This window comes from Cyrtonyx montezumae, unplaced genomic scaffold, assembly GCF_038088225.1.
Source record: "Cyrtonyx montezumae isolate F1298 unplaced genomic scaffold, pur_monq_1.0 scaffold_3, whole genome shotgun sequence".
NCBI lineage: Eukaryota > Metazoa > Chordata > Aves > Galliformes > Odontophoridae > Cyrtonyx > Cyrtonyx montezumae.
In genome coordinates, this window is record NW_027072034.1 from 154,466,803 (window position 1) to 154,472,802 (window position 6,000).

Below are 6,000 nucleotides of genomic sequence, written 5' to 3' on the forward strand. Positions count from 1 at the left end.
TCAGGAGCTACAGATGGAAAAGTCATCTAGTTTTAGCTGAGACCAAAAACATAGGGATATACTGAGCCCTTAAAATCACTTGGAAAGAAGAAGCTTTGTCATCAGACTTACGAGTTAATGAATGCCTCTTTTCTGCAGCCACCTCCTCACAGTACTTCTTGGGTTAGTGCAGAGAAAACTTATTAGCCTGAGGATATTTGTCACGGTACTGTGGAAAAAGGTTTAGTTACATGTTTTTTTAATTTGATGCCTTGAGATGTTTTTTAAAACCTGCCTTCATCTTTTATTATGTCTATTTTCCCCTTTCAAGAGACATTTAAGTAGCTACTTATCTACTCGTCTATATTAGTCAGCAACCTGCTTATCTTCAGAAGGGAGATGAATCTCTTTGGAGGGAAAGGAGTGGATTGTATGATCTCTGGTAGAGCCAAATGAGTGTGAGGTGAAGAATAACTCAATGCAGGCAGTCAAGATGGGCTCTGTGGGTAGAAAGCACTGGGAAACTCTGTTTCAGCTCTCTGTTTAATTGAAGCAAATGACTGAACTCAGAGCTCTTTGCTGCTCAAATACATTGATGCATTTGAGAAGTGGGGACTCCATCCTCCTAGGTGTGAAACTAAGAATTTTCTTTGGAAGCTGATATCTAACCCAAAACCAAGAAGACTCCAAACTCACCTTCCTGTGTGTCACCTCCCTTCCCTCTCCTGGCTCACAGAACAGTGTGCTGGGTGTATAGGTCTGCAGCAGATGTACTGAGTAGCCTTCCTAGAGCAGTATCCATCTCCCTGTGTCACAGGATCATGGAATCATTTGAGTTGGAAGGGACCCTTAAAGGACAACTAGCCCAACTGTCCTGCAATAAACAGGGACACCTACAGCTAGATCAGGTTGCTCAGAGCCTAGTCCAGCCTGGCTTTGAATGTTTTCAGCAATGGGGCATCCACTACATCTCTGGTCACTAGTGCCAGTGCCACATCACCCTTACTGTAAAATTACTGTCCTGCTCAGTGAAAGATGGTGATCAGTGCGCACTGGGAGGCTTGGGCAATTGAGTATTCCAGTATGCTACTCACCCCAACTGATCTGCTATATGTGGTTTTCAGAACACAAGGTTGCTGCTACCTGCCTTTATGATGACAGTAATTTGATTTTCTTTTCTAGGGGGTGTCAATTTCTATGGAACTTGCAGGAATGACATGTGTCAGAGACTGCTTATCTCTGGTTGAATTTGCCTGGAAGTTCTGAGTTCCAAAATGATGGCAAGGTTGGGGAGGAGTGTGCAGGTGGAAGATGGAAACTGAACAAACACTGATGTTGGGTGAAACCTAGTATTTTAAGAAATAAAATCAAAATTGTTCTCTTTCAGAAGGAAAATGCAAGAGCTGTTGCAATGAAGCATAGGATGCTTTTGAGCTCTGTAAAAATAAAGGTCCCATGGATCTGGCAGGTGTTGCAGATGCTTTAGCTTTTCAGAATCCCCAGGTGCTTTGCCATGTCTATGAGGCAGTGCTGCCTTCATACCAGAGTGCTGCTTATTTTTCATAAAAGCTTTAAAAAGACAAATTACATTTACAACTATTCCATCAGAGTCTTAGTTTCAGGACTAACCAGTCTTAACCAGCTACATTTCCACAATTATTCATCCCTGGTATCCTGAGTGAGGGAAGAAGGGAAAGGAAGGGAAGGGAAGGGATAAGGGAAAGGATAAGGGAAAGGATAAGGGAAGGGAAGGGATAAGGGAAAGGATAAGGGAAAGGATAAGGGAAGGGATAAGGGAAGGGATAAGGGAAGGGATAAGGGAAGGGAAGGGGAGGGAAGGCAAGGGAAGGGAAGGGAAGGGGAGGGGAGGGGAGGGGAGGGGAGGGGAGGGGAGGGGAGGGGAGGGGAGGGGAGGGAAGGGAAGGGAAGGGAAGGGAAGGGAAGGGAAGGGAAGGGAAGGGAAGGGAAGGGAAGGGAAGGGAAGGGAAGGGAAGGGAAGGGAAGGGAAGGGAAGGGAAGGGAAGGGAAGGGAAGGGAAGGGAAGGGAAGGGAAGGGAAGGGAAGGGAAGGGAAGGGAAGGGAAGGGAAGGGAAGGGAAGGGAAGGGAAGGGAAGGGAAGGGAAGGGAAGGGAAGGGAAGGGAAGGGAAGGGAAGGGAAGGGAAGGGAAGGGAAGGGAAGGGAAGGGAAGGGAAGGGAAGGGAAGGGAAGGGAAGGGAAGGGAAGGGAAGGGAAGGGAAGGGAAGGGAAGGGAAGGGAAGGGAAGGGAAGGGAAGGGAAGGGAAGGGAAGGGAGCTGTTGTTTCCAGGCTGCTGTTTACATGCAGTGCAGGCAGCACAATCAGAGTGCTGGCAGAATGGGCTGTGTAATTACACGTTTCTAGAAGTGTGCTAGCTCCATGGGGAGCTGAGTCCATTTGGAAAGGAGGAGGAGGAAGAGAGAGGTTTTTTTCAGGTGAGGTGAAAAGGGTCAGTGCGTAATCCAGCTCCTGCTGCAATATGCTGATGGTAATCATTGATGTCAAGTAAGTGCTGCTGCTCCCAGGTTCGGGCTCCTCTTGCTCCTGTCTGTATTATGCAGGCGTCTGCTTTCACAAACGAGCAAAGCAGGGCTATGCAAGAAGAGAGAAGCGGTTTGCCCGTGTGGGAAGTGGTATGTTGAGATGTTTGACGTTGTTTCTGCGCTAGCATTGCCAGGGCAGAGAGGAAGATAACAAGGGCACGGCATTTATATCCGACTTGATCGTGTATGTAGATAGAGGAAGAAGAACAGCAATTAAAAACCAGCTAATTGTAGTGTGCGGGGCAGGGGGAGGATGGCTGGGACCTAACTTGTCACGTAGGTGTTTGATGTGTCCTCGCCGTGGCAGCGTGCATGCGAGCTTTAAATACCCTGCAGCTCCCGTATCTCCTCTCTGCAGCGAGCTCTGCGTTTCATTCTCCTCCTCTCTCCGGTGTAAAATTTGGCCTAGCTTAAGCTTCTTTCCCTGGCTGAGAAGGTTATTCTCTTCCCTTCCCTCCTCCCCCACCCCCTCGCCCATCCTCCCCTCCTCCTGCCAATGCTCTCCGACCCCGATTTGGGGTTTCTCTCCCTGCAGCCAGTCGTGGGCTCTGTGGATGCCGTGCCGTGACGGAGGGCCGAGGGCTGAGCCGAGGATTTGCATGTAGGAGGAGAGGCGATGGCCGTGCAGCGTGCACCCGAGGCTGCTCTCAGCCTGCTGATGGTGAGTGCCTGCTGCGAGCCGGTGGGGATGGAAGGGGGAGAGTGATGCTGCGCCGCAGGGATGCAGGGCACGGCATCCTGAGAGTCCTGCCTGAGCTTCCACTGGGCTTGTGCAGGTCCTGGGGAACTTTGCAAGGGGCTCATCCGGAGCTGAGGTGGAAGTGGCCATCCCACGGTATTTATGGTGCATCCTGATTGCCACGGCAGGGATCTGAGGTCACCTTTCTGACCGAGCTGGCGCTTGCATGCAAGATTTCCACTGCTCTTTAGATGTTTTGTTTTGCTCCTGGGAGCTGGGTTTGTGCCTGCAGCCAGGTGCTCCGGTGCTGTGTCACTTAGGGACCGCTGCTCTGAGGCAGTGTCGCCATTTGGCTCACTGCAGCCCATGTCAGACTGCAGACCTGGCGATGACTGGCATTTATCTGAGCTATTTGCTGCAACGTGTTGAGCTACTGACCTACTTCCCCAACTTCTGCATATTAATAATAATTCAAAGAAGATTATTTAGCATAGCATGTGACTGAGTCCAGAAACATCCTCTTCTGCAATTAAAAAGAGCCCTTTTGGTGGTGTATTAGAGAGTTGTTTAGTTTCACTGTTTCGGTTCTTTTTTTCCTTCTTTACTCTTGTTGCCATTTTCTATGTGCTAGCATCAGGCACAATTTTAGTGTAAGATCTCTGTTGGATATTTTTCTGCTTAAACGTCACTGTAATGTTTCTGCTGGAGAGATGTTATAGGCAAAGAGCATGTGTGTGTGCGTAAATGCATATATGTATTACATATATAATTATTATGGATCTCTTTTCCTGTTGCAGTAGGAAATGGTCCCTAGCACACAGAGACATGATGAGTTTTGCAAGGGCACACCTCAGGATCTATAGTGCTCAGGGTGGGTAACAAAGGTCAAGTTGAGAAAAGCAAATTTTATGTCCATTGCTCAAAATGCTAATCAAGCTGTTAATCCACCACACATTTAGTTTGATATTTTCTAGTGACTAATGTGCCATATAAGCTCACTTAACTTCTTCTTGCTTACTTCTGGCCTTCCTGGCTTTTTAAATACTCTCCATCTTTTTCTTGTTCAAGGATAAATTGATTGGTGCCTGTCATCCCTTGTCAAATATGCTTTTAGTTTCACTGTGTTCTTAATCTCAATTTAAACCTCTCTCTCTCCCCATCCCTCATCTACATATTCCCGGAGCTGACTGTCAATCCGTGCCAATGTGCCTACGTTTTTCCCTTTACATTTAACTTTCTATAGTACATGGCCTCGCACCAGTGGCATTTTGTGGTGCTTAGGGTGTTTCTGCAGCTCTGACCTGAAGCCTAGACCCCTTGGATCTCTTCATCTTGGGCACAGAGCTGGGAAGGGCTACTGTGGTTTGCCAGCCCTGTGTGGATGCATTGGGTCAGAGGTTCCTCATGGGTGGTTGCGGTGATGGTAGAGCTTGGACAGGACTTGTGTAAATACTTGCTCTGGAATCACCTGGTACTTGAAGTTTATAACAGGTGCAAAAAAGGTAATTGGATACTTAAAAAGCTTCATTTTGTCATCTGTTTATTTTTTTTCCTTTCTTTTCCTCAGTTTTTCTTGAGCCATGAATCAGCTTAGTAAACTGGAGAAACCTGGTCCTTTCCACATGGCTTTGGTTGCATGCTTGAACAGGCTTCCCTTGAATCAATAATAAATTCTTGCATAATTCATCCCATGATGGGCAGCTATAATGGCATCTCTTCCAGAACTGCCACTCTCCAGAGATTAAAGGATTAGATGTCTTTGGGAAGTCCACAGAAGTAGCTTTTAATACTGATGGGCTTTCTCCATTGAGAGAGCTCTCCTTTAGCAAGGAGAAATATTTCAGTACAGTGTTTCCCTTGCAATGCCATGCAGAATATGCATCCAACTCTCTTATTCTTTTTTTAAAACATAATTGGCAGCAGCATTTGATGGTGCTACATCACATTCAGTCTGAAAATATCTCCTTCTTGATGGGTACTGTGAAGTACTTTGTAAGTAAAGAAAACTAAGGTTCAGGGCCATTAATTGACTTTATACTGGAATTAGATGCACATGCACAGAAGTGTGACCTGAACGAGGAGTTTGTTCATTCAAAACTCCTTTTTGGTCAATTAAGAGAGATAGGCATCTCCAGGAGATGAGGTTTCCTTTAAATAGAAGAACCGTATATAAGACATAAGTGTCTAACACCAAATGTCCCAACAGAGAGGTGCACATGGCGTTGCTGAATCTTGGCCATGACAGCACTTCACAACAGCTTGCCTGGTATATGCTACCCACTTCATGGAGCTAATGGGGTCTAAAGCAGCTCCCAGACCAGCTGCTGCCATGTGCAGCCAGAAGCACACCGGAGAATCCCATTAAACTGGTAACCTTAAGTGGATGGGTCTGACTTTGGTTTAGAGACATAAATATTGATGAACCAAAGACCTTGATTGATCTGGATTGTATCTGTTTTTATTTTGGTCCTGTTTTCTAGCCTGTTTAATACCTAGATGATTCTTCTTTCTTTTTCTTTATGAGCTTTTTTTCCCCTAGAACAGGGAAAATTCTCTATACAGGAGATTCTCAATCTTAACTTATATTTTTCTAATATATTCTTCTTATACAAAGACTGCAATCTGACAGTAGAACGCATTTTGTCCTTTATGGTGTCTGAAATTTATTGCAATTCACTCTAGGTTTTGCCTGGTCGTGTGGAACCCCATGCCTCTATCTTGCTACAGAGATCAGAGGGGCAGGGGTTGGTTCATCATGGGGGAAATTGGGATGAGGTTTGCC